This window comes from Otolemur garnettii, unplaced genomic scaffold (genome assembly GCF_000181295.1).
Source record: "Otolemur garnettii isolate 467f Iridium unplaced genomic scaffold, OtoGar3 scaffold00168, whole genome shotgun sequence".
NCBI lineage: Eukaryota > Metazoa > Chordata > Mammalia > Primates > Galagidae > Otolemur > Otolemur garnettii.
Window position 1 is genome coordinate 2,748,895 of NW_003852563.1, and position 21,271 is coordinate 2,770,165.

Below are 21,271 nucleotides of genomic sequence, written 5' to 3' on the forward strand. Positions count from 1 at the left end.
GAGTAAATATGATTCTTGCATCTCCATTCCTATGATACTTTACTATGAATGATGTGTTCCACTTCCATCCAGGTTAGTATAGAATATGTAAAGGCTCCATCTTTTTTAATGTCTGAATATTATTCCATGGTATACATATCCCACAGCTTGTTAATCCATTCCTGGTTTGGTGGGCATTTAGGCTTTTATTGTCTTGTGGTCTGAGAAGATACAAGGTAAATTTTAATTCTTTTGGTTTTTTTTTAGGTTTGATTTGTGTCCTAGGATATGATGTATTTTGGAGAACATCTCACGGGCCAAAGAGAAGAATGTATATTCTTTAGCTTTGGGATAGGGTGTTCTATATATGTCTATGAAGCACAGTTGTTCTAGAGTCACATTCAAGTCCTTTGTATCTTTGTTTAATTTCTGTTTAGAGGATCTGTCCAGCTCTATAAGAAGAGTGTTAAAGTCCCCTGTTATTATGGTGTTAGGGGATAACATATTGCTCAGACTAATTAAAGTCTGTTTCAAGAATCTGTGAGCACTTAAGTTGTGTGCATATTCAGAATTGAAATGTCTTCTCATTTTATTGTTCCCTTGACCAATATGAAGTGTCTTTTTTGTCTTTTTTGACTTTAGTTGCTTTAAATCTACTTGTATCTGAGAATAAGATTGCAACTCCTCTTTTCTTCTGAATTCCATTTGCTTGAAAAATTGTCTCCCATCCATTAACCCTGAGTCTTGATTTATCCTTCAAGTCTAGGTGTGTCTCCTGCAGGCAGCAAATAGATGGCTTGTGTTTTTTTTTTTTTTTTCCAGTCAGCCAATCTATACCTTTTCAGTGGGGAATTCAAGCCATTAATATTTACTGAGATAATTGATAAATGTGGTGGAAAGTCATCTTACTTTGTGAAAGTCCATTGCTTTGCTTTATCCTCTGGATTATTGTGGAAGCTAGGTTTTGGCCTTTAATTTCTAGGTGTTTAGTTTGCTGGTGGTTCATTGTAATGGCCAAAGTGTAGAATAGGTCTAAGTATTTCCTGTAGAGCTGGCCTTGTTGTGGTAAACTTCTTTAGTGTTTGCATATCAGTAAAGGATTTGATTTCTCCGTCAATTATAAAGCTTAACTTAGCAGAATATAGAATTCTGAGCTGAAAATTCTTTTGTTTAAGATTAAAGATAGATGACCATTGAGTTCTGGCTTAAGAGGTTTCATTTGAGAAGTCTGTTGTCACCCTGATGGATTTGCACCTGTAGGTCAGTTGGCACTTACTCCTGGCAGTTTGCAGACTTTCTCTTTTGTTTTGACTTGTTCATGACAATGTGTGTTGGAGAAGCTCGATTTGAATTGAGAAGATCTGGAGTCTGATATCCCTCTGAAAAGAGTGTGTCAGAATTTTTGGTGATATTTGGGAAATTTTCATTTATGATATCCTCCAGTAGGGCTTCCGTATCTCTGGGATGTTTTCTTCCCCTTCTGGAATATCTATAACTTGTATGTTTGAATGCTTCATAAACTCCCACATTTCTGTTGGTGAATGTTCTGCTTTCTCTCTCCTCTTTTAACTGCCCAATTTAGCTCAAGAGTTTTATCCTCTACCTCTAAGATTCTTTCTTCTGCATGGTCTGGTCTGTTATTGATACCTTCCACTGCATCTTTAAGTTTCCTGATTGCTTCAGTTCCTTCAGCTCTGCTATATCCTTTCTATGTTCTTCATATCATTCATCTCTGATTTGGTTCTTTTTTTGGATTTCCTTTTGGTTATTTTCCACTTTCTCAGCAATTCCCCTCTACCATTCATATTTTAAATTCCCCTTCTGTCCTTTCTAACATTTCTTTATAGGTGGAATATTCTGCAGTAGCTACCTTATGATCTCTTGGGTGGGGGAAGGGGTTGCTCTGGTCTGGTTTTCATGTTGCCAGAATTTTTCTGCTGTTTCTTCCTCGTGAATATTTTCTTTTTGTCTATTCCTTGTCCTCTCTCCTTACTCTGCCTCTTGTTCTTTAAGTTGCCTCTGACCTAAGGTGTCCAATTGTCCTTTTGGTAAAGGACTAAAAGGATGAGAAGAGTGAAGAGCAAGAAGAGATAAAAAATTTAAAAAAAAAGAGAGAGAGACAGGAAAAGGGGGTGAGTAAAAGGAAAGACTGACAAAAAGAAGAGAGGAACAGAAAGAGAGACAGGAGCAGTAGCGGTATACAGTAGGGTACTTTGACCCACACCCACAAATCCCAACCTCTGGTGGGTGCAGACCCAGGACCCCACCTCCAGCAAATAGTGAAGAAAAACAGAAATACTATAAATCAAACCAAACCAAAAACCTTAAGAGCTAAAATTGGGGGGAGGGGGGGACAAATGTCAAGGGCAGAAAAACTAGCAAACTTGAAGACCTTGTTAAAGAAGGCAACAATGGAAGAATATATTTACACAGAAAGCATAAAGAGAAAAAGAAAAATCTGAGGGGTGGACATTTGAAAAAAAAAAAAAAAACAGACACACTAACAATAACACCAACTTCAACAACATTTAAAAAAAAGGGAAAGAAAAAAAACCACTATATCTTGCTGAACATTGCCTAGGCAACAGGTGACCTGGGATTTGAGGTGCTCATCACTATACAGCTGTATAAGATGGAGACTGGAGGCTTCTGCTGACTTCTTTGCCCTCAAACCCCTCAGGGTTGGGAGCCTGGATCTCTCCTCAGCCGGCTTAACATACACTCCTCCACCTTTCCAAACCGTGTCCCTTGGCTAAGCAGTGGATATCCCAGAAAAGGGTGTGTTGCTGGGATCTCGGGAAGTGGTTGCCTGCTTGTCAGGTGCTACGAACCGGCTTGCTCTGGGACCTGCGGTCCGAGCCTGCAAGGCAACTTTCCCACAGTGGCTGCCCGTGGCCTGCAGCTGAACACTGACACCTCCGTTTTGCTCTGGCAACTTGTCCTGGCCTCTGAGCACTGTTCAAAGTCACTTGCTCGCTTGCCCGGGGTCTCCCAAGGTAACTCAACCAAGTGCTCAAGTCCAAACCCTTCCAGGGAACGCCTTCCCTGTCTGCACACTCCCACCACTGCTGTAGCTGCTGCCACCACACACTGGTGGCCTCACGCCAAACACAAACACTTGCCCCTTCTCCATTGCTTTCATCCTCCTCCTGTGGTCCCAAAGTCTCCCACTGCCTCCCTGTGCCCCCAAAGGGATGCTTCTGGGCAAAGCCCACAATCCTGAGGTACCTAGAGGTACTCTGTCCTATCTCACCATGCCCAGTTTCAAAAAAGCTGTTTCTTTTCTTTTCTTTTTTTTTTTTTTTGAGACGGAGCCTCAAGCTATCCCCCTGGGTAGAGTCCCATGGCATCACAGCTCATAGCAACCTCCAACTCCTGGGCTCGAGTGAGTCTCCTGCCTCAGCCTCCCAAGTAGCTGGGACCACAGGCGCCTGCCACAATGCCTGGCCATTTTTTTTTTTAGTTGCAGACATCATTGTTGTTTGGTGGGCCCGGGCTGGGGATTCGAACTCGGCATCTTAGGTGTATGTGGCTGGCGCCTTAGCCGCTTGAGCCACAGGCACTGAGCCAAAAAAAAAGCTGTTCCTTATCTGCCATCTTGCTTCACCCCCTCACTGCATAGCCTTTTAACTTGTGTCCATCGGGGCCCCCCATTTTATCCTCCAAAGAGCAGCCAAAGTTGCTCTGTTAATTATAAGAAGTAATTATGTTACTTCTCTGCTCAAGATGTTCTATTGTTCCCTAATTTACCACTGAAAGCCACTGTTCTTCCTGTGGTTTATAATACCTAACTGACCTGATTGTATTTACTTCTCTGCTTTATTTCCTAGTATTATTGCTTCCTTTTCCTTGTCTCACCCAAATTGTCCTCCTTGGTGCTTGACCACGTGAGGTGCTCTTCCTGTCTTAGGGCCTTTATACCATAAACCAGCTGTTCCTTCAGTGTGGAGCTCTGTGCCTCCTCATGTCCCTGGGCCCTTACCTGCTTCAGTCTCTCTCACACCACCTTCCTACCAACACCTTCCTCACTACCGTTTACAATTCCCCAGTATTATTTGGCTTATCTTTCCATCACTCTATTTATTTTTAACATAGCTTTAATATGTTATACAATTTATTTATTTTTATTGTTTCCCCTTCTAGAATGTGAGAGGGGAAGGCAAGGATCTTTTTGTTTACACTGCTCACTGATGTATCCCATGAGCTAGGAGATTGCCTGCCAATAAATTTGCTGGTTGGCTGGCTGGCTGGCTGGGTGGGTAGAACTGAAGGGCTGAAATCTTCTCAGCTTAAATCAATTTGTTGACTTCACCTCTCTGACAATATTCTGATGTGATAACTAATGAACTAGATTGGTGAGAATGGAAAACATTGCAAAGAAACAGTTGAGCAGACATTGTGAGTAAAGGAGAGGAAGGAAACAAAGAAATATCATAAGGAAAGAAGTTGAGGTTGAGGGTATGTGGACCTGAAGCAAGGTGGGCTGGAGAGGGGGGAAAAGAAAGAGATGGGGGAGGGGAACGGAAAGGAGGCAGGAGGGGAGAGAGGGTGCTCAGGGAAGGAGTATTAGCGGTTTATTGGTCACAGTAAAGGAATATGCAAGTAGAAATGATACTAGATCATGTGAGCTATAGGAGACTTGAATTGAACATGTATTTAAGGGCAAATGATATGGAGAGAAGAACATTCCAAGTAGAGGTTAGTTTGAATCTCTAGAAGCAGACAAAATTCTTTTAGGAGAGAATGCAGAATAAAGGGTGTGGAGCTGCAGATAGAAGATTGGAGCTGGGGATGAGAGGCAGCTGAGGAGGTAGGTTCTGGAAGGATTAGAAGCCACATAAAGAACATTTTAAGAAGTTCTTTAATAATCTTGAACAGCTGGCTCCGTGCCTATGGCTCAAGTGGCTAAGGCGCCAGCCACATACACCTAAGGTGGCAGGTTCGAATCCAGCTGGGCCCATCAAAAACAACAATGACAGCTGCAACCAAAAAATAGCTGGGTATTGTGGCAGGTGCCTGTGGTTCCAGCTACTTGAGAGGCTGAGGCAGGAGACTCACTTGAGCCCAGGAGTTGGAGGTTGCTGTAAGCTGTGATGCCACAGCACTCTACCCAGGGGTACAGCTTGAGGCTCTGTCTCAAAAAAAAAAAAAAAATCTTGAACAGCGGAGTATCAAGAATAAGAAGTTATAAAACTGAAAATCACATACAGTGTAGCCATTAAGAGTGAACTTCCATAGTATAATGACATGTGGGTAGAAAAGGGATTATAGATAATTTAAACTGATGAGGGAAAGTAGGCTTTGAGCAAGGATGTTGGTGAAGGCTGGCTGTGAAGAGAAGGAAAGGAATTGAAGGAAAGTAGCATAGTATTAGATTCTGTTCTCTGATGGTTTTTTATCACTTTTGAATATTTTTATAGCCATCAGTTAATTCTTCCGGATAATACTTTACTTTTCACCAATCTTAACTAATGATTCTGGAAGTGAATTAAACATTCTTCAATTAAAAAAATTGTATTAATAAAACAGTAATGTATATATATTGTATAGTTGTGTGATAATGTGTTTATTTTATATGACTATTGAACACATACTTTTTTGTCCTATGTAAGAATAATATCATTTAGACTTTTCTTTTTATGGTACAGTGACAGCCAGAGAACATAGCTATTTTTTACTATTGATGCCTAAAAATAGTGATAATAACAATAATAAAATCAAAAAACACATTTTAGTTACTTTTGTCATGAAGCCCTTAAGGTAGGGAGCATTAAAAAATAAGTAAGTAAATGGGTTTGGCTCTCCATTCTAGAGCTATCCTATTTTGAAATTCTGGATTTTTATTATCTGTTTTTTAATTCATCTCAAAATCCTCAGAGTCACATTAAGTATTATAGAAGTCAGATAATTAACCTGGCCCCATCATACATAATTTTAATTTCAATTTGACTTCTTGACAAAAATGGTGAAGCTATTATGTAAGTCTTGGTTGAATGGATACAAATATATTTTTTATTGTACTACATTGAGAGTTTGTTTCTTACATATGTGAATCTATTAATACTATTTTCAAAACAGTCTTAAGTATTGCTGTTTTCAACAAAGAGGATTATCAATTTGATATACTAGATTATTTTCTAAAAATTTAGAAATTATCTTTAGATACTTATACCCTATGGACAGATATCTCTATCAAAAGATTTATATCAATTATTACTTTACTGCTGGTTCTAAGTTTAAAACATTTTAATTTTTATGGACACAGCGACATTTGTGGGTTGATGGACATTTGGGTTGCTTCTGTAACTTGGCAACTACGAATAGTCTAGCAAGGGGAAGGGAGAGGAAGGAGATGGAAGGAGTTGGGGGCAGGGGGATTGGCAGGATCTTCCTAATGTACACAATGTGAGGGTATTCAGCAAGCTCTCGGGGTGAAAGACTCCTTTACAATTTGCACTTTACCTTGGAATTGAGAACAATGTAACCAAAAAATTTGTACCCTCATATTAATTTGAAATAAAAAAAAACAGAGCTACACATTTAATAACTTATTTCTATTTCCATTTATTTGAGTTTAGCATTTATAGTAACACAGATTTTTTTCATATCAGTGATTTTTCCAAGTAATGGACATTTATGGCTTTGAAGTTTTCTTGTTTTATTTTTGAGAGAGAGTTCCACTTTGTCATACTCAGTAGAGTTCCCTGGCATTATAGCCCACAGAAACCTCAAACTCTTGGGCTCAAGAGATCCTCTTGCCTTGCCTCCCACGTAATTGGGACTACAGGTGCCTGCCACAAGGACCTGCTACTTTGAGAGACGGGATCTCACTCTTGCTCAGGTTGGTCTCAAACTCCTGAGTTTAAGCAATCCTCATGCCTCGGCCTCTCAGAGTGCTCAGATTATAGGGGTAAGCCACTGTGTCCTGCTGACTTTGAAGTTTTAATAATATATTTATTTATTATTTCAATAGATTTAGGGAATACAAGTATTTTTTCTTATGAGGATGAATTTTATAATCATAAAGTCAGGGCATTCAGTGTACCATCATAAGTATAGCATACATTGTTTCACATAGGTGATTTTTATCCTCATCCTCCTGGGACCTCCCCCTTCTTAATCTCAATGTGTATTATGTGTATTACAGCACTTTAACCACTTTATGACCATATATGTTCCTCATTAAGCTCCTATTCATAAGTAAGAACATGCAGTGTGGGTTGTTCCATTCCTGATATATTTTGTTTAGGATAATGGTCTCTAGTTTCATCCAAGTTGCTACAAAAGACATTATTTCATTCCTTTTTAGGGCTGAGTAGTATTCCATGGCAGGTATATGACACATTTTATTAATCTACTGATTTTTTGTGTTTATTATTTTCCTTCCCTTTCCCTGTCCCTTCCCTTCCCTTTGACAGAGTCTCACTCTGTTGCCCAGGCTACAGTGCCATGGCATAAGCCTAGCCCACTACAGTCTTAAACTTCTGGTCTTAAGCAATCTTCCTGCCTCAGCCTCTTGAGTAGCTGGGACCACAGGGACATGGCACCATACCAGGCTAATTTTCCTATTTTAGTACAGACAGGGTCTCTTTCTTGGTCGGGTTGGTCTAGAACTCCTGAACTCAAGTGATCCTCCCACCTCAGCCTGTGTGCTAGGATCACGTGAGCCACTGTGCCTGGCTTTTTTCTGTTTCTTTGTATTCAGCTTTTTCATCAATCCCATTGTTCTTCCTTGGCATCTATTTTCTGAATTCAACATCTGACATGGCAAGGATTTTCTTTTGGTTGAAGTCTGTTGGTTGAAGTTGATTGTGGTGATCCTTTGGGGGGATCAAAGCAGCCTGCTTTTTCATGTTTCCAGTGTTTTTATGCTGATTCCTCCTCAGTTGAAGCTTCTTCTCTCAACTAAAGATATCTTTTTGGTACATCTGTCCTTCACTACTGAAAACTGTTGCTCAGGGAAGAGAGAGAGAGGTCCCTGGATGGTGTGTCTGAGTCCCACTCAAGAAGATTGGCCAGACGGGCGCAGGGTGGATATACTCAGCCTTCAACACTGCTGCCCTCCTGTGCCCCCTTTTCCCTGGTAGTTCCCAAGGGAGATCACAGTGCATGTCATGAGCACACAGGCTGCCCAGGTCCAGCAGTGGTGACAGTGTTCATTGGTGCACAGAGAAGCATGTGGTTGCCCCTCCATCTGTCAGTAGTGTCATTACCATCCCTGTCCATTAGCAGCTACAGCTGTGTCACCCAGACAGCACTGGCAGGCAGCTAGGAATGTGGGCAATCTCTTCATCCTGGTGCTGCAACAGCTGTGGCTAGGCAGGGCTGCTAAGATAGCCACAGGGCAACTGTTGGGGCTGGCACCTGCTTTCCCTGGGTCCCCTGGCAGCCTTGGGGGAGCAAGCTTCCTCCTTGGCTTGGCAGAGGGCCTAGAGAGGTGCTGTCAATGGATCTTACTCCAGAGATGCAGCCCTCCACAATGGCACCAGCTGTACCACCCAGGGCTCATAAGCCAGGGAGACCCCTTCACCTTCTTTCTGGAGCAATGCTATAGCACAGAGTGCTGTCAGCCCCCTGCGTCCATCCAGTGGCCTGCTGTGGTGCAGGGGATCTCCCACAGCTCTCATTGCAATGTTCTCAGAGGAAGTGTGGAGCCCTGGGGTTGACCCCTCTGTGCCTTCCCTGTACACTTTCAGTCTTGCTGACTTGGTCTCCCACTTCCTCCTCCTTCACTTCAGGAGCCTCCTGTTGGCTCTCTGATTCCCAGTGCTCTCTCTTAGCTGGTTAATCCAAAGTGAATATCTACGTGCCACCTTTGACCTTCTCTGTGGGAGAGGCATGTAGGCTATTTCTAGTCCACCATCTTGGCCCCAATTCTAAATGTACTTAAACAATTTTCAAAGATTCATAAAGATTTTCCTCCATTTTGCATTTGTATTTATCACTCTCATATGTGCTTTCAACACATTTTTAAAATAATATAAAATTACTATTAGATTAAAAATGGTCAAATATTAGCTACTTCAAGTGATTCAAACTAACATGTAAGTAGACCTACATAACATAACATATGCTGTTATCTTTACATTGTTAAAATTTATACTATAAAATTTCTTTTATATAATAGTATATTTTCCATTTGCCTTTTTATAAAAAAGTTATTTAGAAAAGTATTCATTTGAGATCCTATAGCTGCTCTGGTAATATTCTGCTGCATGAAACAAGTTATATTATTTGTTTCTATGGAGATAATTAGGTTTTCTCTTTTTATAATTTATAAAATTATGCAATTAACATTTTGTAAGCATCTTGTATGCATTTGTGATATTTTCTGCAGAAAAGGCACCATGAAAAGTTTTATAGGTTCCTTAAGTCTTATCTTCCACTTAATGTATTTCTACGCAGTTCACTCAAGTGGTTGAACCAATGTGCTTTTGTGCATAACAGATAAGAGGTCCATCTACTGTGGGGTCATCAACATGTTTTGTTTTCAGACACTAATTTTTGCCCAAATCATGAGTATACAATATTCCTTTATTTAAGTTTGAATTTCATTAATAACTAGTACAATTTGAAATAATTTGCTTATTTGGCATTCATGTTTTCTCCTGTATGAATTATTTGTTCTAGTGTAGCCTTTGTTAAATTTTGGATTGCATTATTTTTTCTTTATCTGTAAACGTTTTATAGCCTGCATGTTAATTGTCTTACACAGTTATATTGAGTGTATAAGTATTTTATTTGGTGGCTTGACTTTTTTGCTTTTCATATTTTGCTCTGCAACTCAGGAGTTTTGAATTTTAGCGTAGTCAAATATATCAATCACTTCCTTTATGGTTCATGTATTTTTATATCTTGGTTAAGAAATTCTTTTTATCATGATGTAATAAATATAGACTACTGTTTTTCTTAAAATTAAGTTTTGGATAATGTATGAGGTGGAGATTTAATTTTAACTCATCTTTATTGGTGCATACACATGCTTGTCACACTGATTTTTATTGAATACCTATTATTTCTTTACTGATTTTAAAAGCCATCTTCATTGTATCTTAAACCCCAATTTTATGATAGCGTGTTTAACATCTTGTTTCAGGGGTCAGTTTGATTAACTTCTTGCCAAAAGCTATAGCATTTGATTGAGTTTTGATAGTTTATAATGTGAATGCCTTCTTACTAGCCTTCTTTTTAGTCTTACTCCTCCAAGGAAGTTTGGATTAGCATATGAAAATCTTTATTGGAATGTTTTAATGGAATGAAATTAAATTAAAACCAGTTTAGGAAGAATGTATTCTGTTATCATGCTGATTTTTTTCATCCATGATTATGGTATATAATTCTATTTATTTTTGTCTTCTTTTACATTTTTTAAGAAATTTCCTCAAACAAGGTACTTGTACCTTTTATCATAATTATTCCTAGGTATAAGGTTTTGGTGCTATTGTGAATAGTATCATTTATTAAATTGTGTATTATATTTGTTGGCGTGTATAAAGAAATATTGTAGATTTTCATACGAATTCATACTTATTTTCAGAACCATTTTGAAACTCTTAATTTTAATATTTTCACTATAGATTTATTTGAATTATCTGTGGAAAACCATTTAATTTGCAAATATATTTATTTCATTCTAATTCTTATGTCTCTTATGTCTTTGTCTGATTGTGGGCTTCAGATGTTCCTGTAAAAAATGCTGAGAAAAAGAAATGAGAGCCAGCATCCTTAACTTATCATGACTTTAACAGATATACCTTATATTTTTTCCTTCAAATAAGACATTTGCTGTATTACCTTAACATTTTTTCTACCCATTCCTAATGTTTTAGGGTTTTCTATTTGGATATGATGTATCCAAATCAAGACATGGCAGATTTAATTTGTTAGTTTATAATTTTCACAGCTATGGTTACAAACGAAGTTAGGACTTCGACTTTCCTTTCTCTTATTGTCTTTGAGTACACAGTCTGAGTTCCCCCATTTATGATCTGTGTTACCTTGGGAAAAATTTTTAATGTCTTTATGTTTCAATTCTCTCATCTGTAAAATTAGAATGAAAAGAATATCTTGTGATAGTGTTTTTAGGAGGATTAAATAAGGTAATACACAAAAGTCACTTGGAACAGGGCCTGCTGCAGTTATTAGCTCTCTTTGTCATCATCATTAATACTAAAAGCATTTAAAAGTAACATTTTTCCCCTTCAAATACATAAGAGTAAAGAATACTTTGTATTTTAACATATCCTAATTTCTGTCTCTGGCTGCTATTCCTGGGCACTTTATTCTAATATTTCTGGTTGCTTGCTTGGAACTGTGGATTGTGGGCATATGCTGACCATAAATGTTTTCAACTTCCACTGTGTTCCTAAGGAAATCAGGATCAATTCATCAGTTTTCCTAAAGAAAACTGTTAAGGTTATCAAATCCAGTGCCACTGCTGTTTTTTCTTGTATGACTGTGCTTTTGTTGTGTCTTAGAAAGGCCACGAAGAGTTTTCCTATATTTAGTTTGCTTTTACTTCTCTATCATCCTTATTGAGTTAAACTTTTACATAAGGTGCATAATACGGATTTAGGTACTTAAAAAGTAAGATCTTTAATAGTCCAACATCATTCCTGGAAAGATTATCCTTTTACTGTTTTTCTTTGCTGTTTTGTCAAAGTATCATGGACCCTGATTTATTTTCAGATTTTTCATTGCTACTGTGTAGATATACACAGTTGATTTTTATACACTTTTATCGTACCCTGCAACTCTATAATATCAATAAAAATCAAAAGCTATTAGAACTCACAAATAGTTCTAATAGATTTCAGTGGCTTCTTTAGAATTTTCTGTAATAAACGTATAAGAAATGCTTTACTTCTGACTTTTTATATAGAAACATTTTATTTATTTTTCTTGCCTAATCACCCTGGCTAATATAACTCTAGAAAAATATTGAGTAGAAGTGGGAAAAGTGGACATTGTTATCTTCTTCCTGATCTTGGGGACGTTCATTATTAATATGATGTTAGCTATTGATTTTTCACAGATGCGCTTTATCAGATGAGGCATTTCTTTTCTTTCACAGTTTCTAATTTTTATCATGGGTAAGTCCATTTTCTCATGATGTAGAACCCTTTCATAGTGAAATATCCGGTTCACTAGAATTTTCTTGAATATTTATTGTATCTGTATTCATAAGGCATGTGGTGTATAGTTTTCTTGTGATGTCCTTTTTGATTTTGGTATTATGGTAATACTAGTAATAGGCATATTAGTATTTAGTTTTCTTTCGATGTCCTTCGTGACTTTGCCATTAGTGTAATACTGGTTTCCTAGAATTATTTGGGGAGTGGTTTTCCTGCTTTCATTTTCTTAGAAGAGCCTATGAAGGACTGGTGCTACTCCTTTAAATGTTTGCTGGTGAAGGCAGCTGGTCTTATGGAAAACTTTTAAAATCACTACTTTTATCTCTTTGCTTGTATAGATCTATTGAGATGTCCAATTTCTCCTTGAGTCAGTTTATGTGTTTCTAAGAATTTGTCCATTTTTATCTTTAATTTTTGGCAGTGTTCATAGGATTCCTTATAATTCTTTTCCTATCTGTAAAGGCAATAGTAATATCCTCTCTTTCATTCCTGATTTTTTTTTTTTTTTCATTTTACTTAGAAAAAGGTAGGGAACTACTTTATTGTTACTTGAGTAGACAGTTGCTCTGATATGGATTTTCCCTTCCTGCATGACATGTTTCTACCAAAACTCATGTATGGTTTTAAAGAATACCTTATCAATTTATTCCCCCACAGAGTTGTTCCTGATGAAGGGACTCATAGGATTGTCAACAAAGTAAAGTGAGCCAATGAGACTATGCTCATAGGATTTCCTGTTCTTCCCAAGTTCCTCATTATATAAAAGCAGATTGTTAGATGGTCTTAAAATGCAATGACATTTGGAAGACTTGGTTATAGAAGAGACTTGAAACACTGAAGGTGCCTGGGTGGAAATCTCAAATTTCAGTTGAGTGGTATCATTGTTATATTTATACTGGAATAATTCTTCCCTTTTGAAGTAATACTTCCAAACAAGCAAAGCCTAAAATCACAGAAGTAGGATTAAAAATTATGCTCATGGATCTCTAAGGATAATATTGAGAAGTACCACTCACATTTTGTTTCTACCTATTGATTACTAGACTCATATAACCTGACTATGGAAAAACAAAGCCAGGTAACTTATTTAGAGCACCTGCAGCTTCCTAGAGATCATAGCTTCACCCTCGAAAGATATTGTCATCCAGCTTGTTCTATAACCAGGTCTTCATTCCTGGTTTTAATAATTTGAATGTTCTCTCTCTTCTTTCGCTGGTCAGTCTAGCTAAAGGTTTGTCAAATTTGTTGATCACTTCAAAGAATCAACTTTTGTTGGTTTTCATTATTGTTTTTCTGTTCTCTATGTCTCATTTTTATAATTTTCTTCCTTTTGTTGGCTTTAGCTTGAGTTTGCTCTTCTAATTCTTAAGGTAGGACATGAATTATTGATTTGATTAATTTCTTCATAAATGTTTGTCTACCACTATAAACATCCCTTTAAACACTGCTTTACTCAATGTCCACAAGGTATTATATGTTGTATGTTCACTTTTGTTATTCTCAAAGGATTTTTTAATTTTTTTTGGCCAATAGTTATTAGCGATGTTTTCCTTAATTTTTATACATTTGTTAATTTCACAAATATCTTTTTGTTATTGATTTCTAATTTCATTCCATTTTGATCCAAGAGCATACTTTGTATAATTTTAATCATTTTAAGCTTATTTGCGTCTCAGCGCCCATAGCACAGTGGTAATGGTGCTAGCAACATACACCAAGGCTGACAGGTTCAAACTCAGCCTGGGCCAGCTAAACAATGACAACTGCAACAAAAAAAATAGTTGGATGTTGGTGGATACCTGTAGTCCCACCTACTTGGGAGGCTGAGGCAAGAGAATTGCTGAAGCCCAAGAGTTGGAGGTTGTTGTGAGCTATGATGCCACCACACTCTACTGAGGGTGACATAGTGAGACTCTGTCTCAAAAAAAGAAAAATAGTGAATAAATAAAAGTAAACTTATTTGAGACTTACTTTAGCCCTAATTTTATGGTCTCTCCTGGAAATTTTTCCATGTGCACTTGAGAAGAGTATGTATTCTACCACTGTTGGGTACAATGTTCTGTTGATGTCTCTTAAGTCCCAGTGGTTTGCAAAGTTATTCAAATCTGCTTCTCTGTTTTTTTTCTAATTGCTTTCTCCATGGTTGAAAACAGGATATTGACATCTCTACTATTATTAAATTGTCTATTTTTCTCTTCAAATGTGTTAGTTTTTATAGTTTTTACTGTTGCTAGATATTTATGTGTTTATAAGTGCTTACAGTTGTTCTATTTTCTTGATGAGTTGACATCTTAAAATGTCCTTGTTGTCTCTAGTGGTGATTTTTGTGTTGAAGTTTATTTTTGGTTATCGTTTGTGTGATGTATCTTTTCTCTACCCTTTACCATTTAACCTATTAATTTCTTTGAATGGAGAGTTTGTCTCCTATAGAAAGCGGGTAAGTGGATCGTACTTGTTTGATTTTCCATTCTTTTAGTATCTACTTTTTGATTGGAGTGTTTAAACCATTTATATTTAGTATAATTACTGATAAATAGTTTCAAGGCCACTTTGCCATTTGTTTCCTATATGCTTTATGTCTTTTTCATTTCCCTATTATTCCATTACTTACGTCTTTTGTGCTATGTATGTATTTTCTAGTGTGCCATTTTACTACCCTTGTTATTTGTTCTGTTTGTTGTTGTATTATTAGTAGTTTTCTAGGGCATTATCATTAATATCTTAACTTATAAACATCTAGTTCAAATGAATACAAGCCTAATTTTAATAGTACATAAAATGTTACGCATATCTAGGTTTTGTTCTTTCTACTTTCTTTAATGCCACTATTTTCATACAATGTATATGTTTTTACATTGGATGCCCATTAATACCAACTTATAGTACTGGTTTTATGAATTTATTTTTTTAAAATAGATAAAAAGAATTGTAAGTAAAACTCATTTATGTTCTCTCTTATTTTCCTATGTTATTACCTTTATGGGTGCTCTTTATTTTTAAGGCGGATTAGAGTTACAGTCTAAAATCCTTTCATTTCAGCCCTAAGGACTTCCTCTGCATATCAGAGCATGTCTTCTAGTGATGAAATCTGTTGGTTTTTATCTAGAAATGTCTTAATTTATCCTGCATTTTTGAAGAAGAGTTTTGCTGAAAAGAGAATTTTTGATTGATGGTCTTTTTCTTTCTTCATTTTAAATATGTTATTTCAATGCCTCTGGCCTCCTTGGTTTCCAATACAAAATTTACTGTTAAATGTATTGAAGATCTCACAGAGAAGATGGTCTATATTTCTCTTGCTGCTTTGAGATTTTCTCTTTATCTTTTAACACTTATTTTGGTGTGTCTAGGGTGGATCTCTGAACTTATCCCTTTTGTAGGTCATCAAATCTCTTAGATGTGTAGATTAATAGTTTTCATCAAATTTGGGAAGTGTTGAGTGATGATTCCTCTAAACATTCTTTCTGTCCTTTCATCTCTTTTCTAGAATTTTCATTTTGCTTAATGTTGATACATTTGTTGGTTCCTACTGATCTCTGAGAGACTGCCAATTTTTCAATATTCTTTTTCTCTCTATTCTTCAGATGGGGTAATTATAATTGACTTATATTCAAATTCACTGGTTCTTTCTTTTGTCTATTCAGATTTGCTGAGATCATCTACTGAATTTTTCATTTTTAAACTTTCTGTTTCTTTTCTTAGACTATTTGCTGAGGCATTGTTCTCATACATGCCCTTATTTTTTTAGACATTTTTAATCCTTTAAATATATTTAAAACAACCAATTAAAGCCTTTGCCTAGTAAGTTTACCATATTGTCTTTATAGTGCGTTCACTTTCTATTTCCCATTCCCCCCATGTATTATTTATAGAATTTTCTCTGCGTATGTCATAATTTTTTCTTGAAACTAGATGTTAAATACATAATGTAGGATATTTGGAAAACAGATTCTTTCCAGGAGTTTATTGTTGTTGTTATTTGTTATTGTTGCTGCTGTTTGCTTGTATCGAGACTTCTCTGAGCTAATTCTGTAAAAATCTGTTTCTTTGTCATATATGGCCTATGAAGACTCTGTTTGCTTAGTTTAGTAGTTAGCTAATGATTAAACAGACAATTTCTTAAATGCCTTGAACCAATAAATTTTTCAATCTTTGCTTGATGATCTGTATGGATGTCAAAGCATTCCTTTGACATTCAGATAATTTAGCACTCTTTTTGTAATCACATATTTCTGTTTATACAGAGCCTCAAGGTCAAGCAGAAGTGAGAGCTTAGATCCTCTGCTCTGTCTTGGGTATGTGAATGTGTCTGAACATGCACATAGCCCTTTGCATGTGTGTAGTCTTATAAATTCCCAGGCACATTTCAGAGCTTTGTAAAGCACCCGTGGACATGCCATTCCCCATCTTCTACTTTTAAATATCTTGGTTTGTTTGGTTTTTTTCCTCCAACTGTTATTGCAACCTTGGTTATCTATAATTTTAAATAGTTGCCACTGATTGTTGTCGGCAAACATGTTCAAAGCTATAATTGAATGGCACAGAGGATGGTGATAGGGAAAGTAAAAATGGCATGGGACATGTTCTTACCAATGTTCACATATTTAAAAAATAAACACTCTCTACATTGTTGCAAGTCTTTGGTTTATTTCCAGAGTTCCCAAAAAGTTAATTTGACATTCTTTGCTAGTATTCTCAAGGCTTTTATGACAGGGAGAACTTTCAGTTTTTCTTATTCTGCCATTATTGATGATATACTCTTATTTGTTTTGTCAATGTCTTATAGTTTTTTCTTATAGACACTGCCTTGCTGTTGGATTTATAACTCCTATTTCATGTTTTGGATGCTAATATAAATACTACATAATTTTTTTTTTTTAAGAGACAGAGTCTCACTTTGTCACCCTCAGTAGGGAGCTGTGGCATCACAGCTCACAGCATCACAGCTCACAGCAACCTCCAGCTCTTGGGCTTAGCCAATTCTCTTGCCTTAGCCTCCCAAGTAGCAAGAACTCCAGGCACCCACCACAAAGCCCGGCTAATAATTTTTTTAATGTCAATTTGTTCACTATTAGTATATAGAAATTTTGAGTTGATGTTTATGTATTGAAATCATCATAGAAAATTGCTAAACTCACTTGTTATTTCCAATAGTTTTTGTATAGATGCACTGAGGTTTTTCTTTAGATAATCATGCTGTCTTCAAATAGTAGCAATTTTATTTTCTTTTTCTAATTGGTGTCACATTTATTTAGCCTTATTGTGAACCTGTTTCTATCCTGATTTATATATTAGATGACTTAAATGTAGTTTCTCCATTTAACTAATTTTTCTGTGCTACCCATTTGTAATGCAGAACTGCTTCTTTCCATTCATTACCTGTTTTCTGACTAGACAGCCATGAGGTCTTTCTTGTATGAGTCACGTCTGTTTTCCTGATCAATTTGTAGAATTTATACCTCTCTTTGCCATATGAGTGTTTTTCAAAGAGAGTCTTTTCATGGAATGTTTATTCCAATGAGTATCTGTTGTTAAAAAGTTGGCAACTACCAAAGGAATGAGTAAAATCCATCCCTATGATTGTCCTTGAAATATTTCATAGCATTTCCCCCCAAATCATAATTCTCTTATTTGGTATGGATGATTCGCATTAACTCTATGTCTTTAAGAAAACTTTTTCTGATTTTTAAAAAATTTCTTCACATGTGAATTCTATAGCAGTGAATATGGTTGCAGACTAAAATTTAAAACTAAAATGGTTTTTTAAAGGTTGTAAAATCCAACCCCTTTATTTTATAGATGATAAAATAGATTTCATTATCCCTCTGCAGCACAGCTTCCCTTTAACTACTTTTAAAATATAGGAAGCGAATTCCAATTTATCAGCATTGAAAGTGCACTCCACTTCTAATGTCTTGGCTGGACTGCCTCTGTTTTTCACCTGGATGATGGCAACAGCCTCCTAACTGTCCTCTCAGATTTTGCCCTTGTCTCCCTACTTTCTCCTCTCAAACTTTTGAATAAATGTGAGATCATGTTGCTCCCTACTCAAAATGCTCCAGGGGCTTCCTATTTTACTTGGTCTAAAAACAATGGATATAAGCCTTTTTTTTTTTTTTTTTTGTAGAGGCAGAGTCTCACTTTATCACCCTCAGTAGAGTGCTGTGGCATCACAGTTCACATCAACCTCCAACTCCTGGGCTTAGGTAATTCTCTTGCCCTCAACATCCCTAGAAGCTAAGACTGTAGGTGCCCATCACAATGCCCAGCTATTTTTTGCTACAGTTTGGCTGGGGCCAGGTTCGAACCTGCCACCCTTGGTATATGGGGCTGGTGCCCTATCCACTGAGCCACAGGCGCTGCCCGGCTATAAGGCTTTTTAACAATTAGCCCGGTGTGGTGGCTCACACTTATAATCCCAGCAGTGTGGGAGGCTCAGGATTCTGAGACCAGCCTGAGCAAGAGTGAGACCCCAGGCTCTACTAAGAATAGAAAAACTAAGCAAAATGCCGTGGCAAGTGTCTGTAGTCCCAGCTACTTGGAAGGCCGAGTTAAGAGGATCACTTGAGTCCAAGAGTTTGAGGTTCCTATGAGCTATGACACCAAGGCACTGTACATACTGTCATTGTGAAACAGAATGAAACTGTGTCTCACAAAACAAAGAAACAAAATTTGCACCTCAACAACCCACCTTCCCACTGGCCCAACCACCAACCCAAGCAGGTACTTGTCTGACCTAATTTTACAATAGTCTCCCCTTTGTTTGTTCTTCTCTAGGGTATTGGGTCTTTGCATCTTCTCTAACATGCCGAGCATAATGGTAGGGGTCTGTGCACTCATTAGTGCTTGTCTAAAATACTTTGTCCCCAGTTATATGCATGGTTCACTCCTGTTCTCTTGTCAATGCGGCCTCTTTGAACATAATGTCCCAGATAAAATCTACCAATGTTCTCCAACTTGCTCTAATTTTTTCATTCTTTGTAGCATTCATTATGTTCATATACTGTAATATTATAACTTTATTATATTTATCAATCTGCTTGAATGCAAGCTTCATAAAATAATCTTCTTGTTTTTTATTAACTGATGTATCCTGGCACCCAATGCCTGACCCATAATAGGCTCCCAGTAAATATTTGTGAATGAATGAATACATGAAAGAATAGTGCTGTCCTGACACTTAAAGCCACAGTTCAGGCTTTGGTCACATCAGAGTGTTCATCACTTTTGCTTTCTTTCAAAATCATGACTGATTAGCCCCTGTTATTATCTGGGTTTATTTGATAAATCTTTTCCTGAAAGTTCTATATAGAGCACCTAGATAATTTTTTATACTAAGAAAGCAAATTAGATGACATGAAATACATATTGTAAATATACGTTTTTTTGTACTTGATAACTCATTATGTTAACAAAAATAGGAAATGATGACTATCTTAGTGTCTTAGGGCTGCCATACAAAGTACCCCAGATGGGGTAGCTTCTCATAGAACAAGATGTGCACAGGGCTACAGTAGCTCATGGAACCACAGGGGGCTGTAGAAAGTTTCCCACAGGAAATATTTAAAAGCTGAGTCATGAAGGGTTGGGGTGAGGCAGGAACATTTGAGGCAGAGGCAAAATCAAAACCTTAGGGATGAGAGAGCTTGACAGTTGTGGGGCACTAAAAATTCAGTCGGTAGAGCATGGGTTGTAAAGCAGGCTAGAAGATAAGAACCAGGCCGGTGTGGGACAGGTGATGGTGAAGAAGGAACAGATGCAGCTTCCTTCACTCTTGGCAGACAACATTCTCTCTTACCTCACAAGACTATTCATATCATAAGGAGAGATTTTTCTCAATTCATCTTCTGTACCCCACAGACACACACACATAAGCACACAAGGACTTAGCTGTATTCACGTGTTTTTTCCCCATCCTTCCTGCTATCTCTAAAAAGAGTATGTCTTTCCTTATATCATTACCTACTTTGATCTTAGATACAGGTCAGTTGATGACGAAACAAGTTATCTGGATGGCCAGGTCACTGAATGGACAGTTTATCCATATTTTCTTATTTATTTTGATTACTTATAATTTTGAAAGCAATTTATATTGGAAATCTTCAAAAGATTTCTGCAATGTTTTTAGTATATTTTGTTTTGTCATCTTTATAACATAACTTAAATAATTATTTGTGTTTATAGCAGTTGTCTGCTTTAGGTCTGATTAGGGCAGAGAAACTCTTCCTACAAGAAAGAGTAGGAGACTGGATATAACACCATTTCCTGTGGGCCTTAGCTTGTGGGTTGTGGGGATGACAGACTCAGACAGAATGGCGGAGCTTATAAATACATTTTTCTTAGAATATGGCTATTGAAAATATTTATACTCAAGAAGAAATACTCATATAAAATATTCTTGCTTATTTTCTAAAATATATTTTAATATGAATATACAAATAAATATATGAATATATACATTAATATGCATACATACACTCACAGACACATTCTTCTTGTGCTCTTAAGTTCCATCCTTCTTTGTTCATTAGTTTCTCCCTGCTTCTGAGATCATCTCTTCAGCCTATCCTGTGTGCTAAGTCTATTTTCCATCTTTTATTCATCAGCTCTTCACTCTGCTCCAGTCTCCTCCAGGGCACCCCTAAGGAGCAGCAGCAAACATAAATCTAACATTTCTTAAAATTTTATCAGGATAGAGTTAAAACTAAATGGTTAAAAGAACGAGCATTTTGGGGAAATAGTCATTTGATGAATTGGGCATTGATCCAATTTTAATAAAAAAACAATTATTGAATCAGCATTATATATTAGATCCCATCCTGTTTTGTGTTCCCATGATCCAAAACCTAGCCAGAATTTTACTTTTTATCAAGTATTCCTCTTCATTAAAACACAACACAAAAACACAGAGGTGATAGTTTTCTTAATTTTTTTCTGTCCCCACTCTCATGGTCTTATCTGTGTTAGTAACTTCTCAATGAATATTTGCTAAGCAAATACAATAATATGTGGATTAAGGTTAATATCTACAAATTCCTTGAAGGTCATATAATTCAATGTAGGTTGGTCTTTAAAACTAGTTATCTTGGCTCAGCGCCTGTGGCTCAAGTGGCTAAGGTGCCAGCCACATACACCTAAGGTGGCAGGTTTGAATCCAGCCC

General features: G+C 36.8%; 1 protein-coding gene across 1 annotated transcript in view; it reads left to right on the forward strand.

Moving 5' to 3' along the window:
- USH2A (usherin) overlaps positions 1-21,271 on the forward strand; it is a 775,219-nt gene that overhangs the window by 73,385 nt on the left and 680,563 nt on the right. The window lies entirely within an intron of this gene.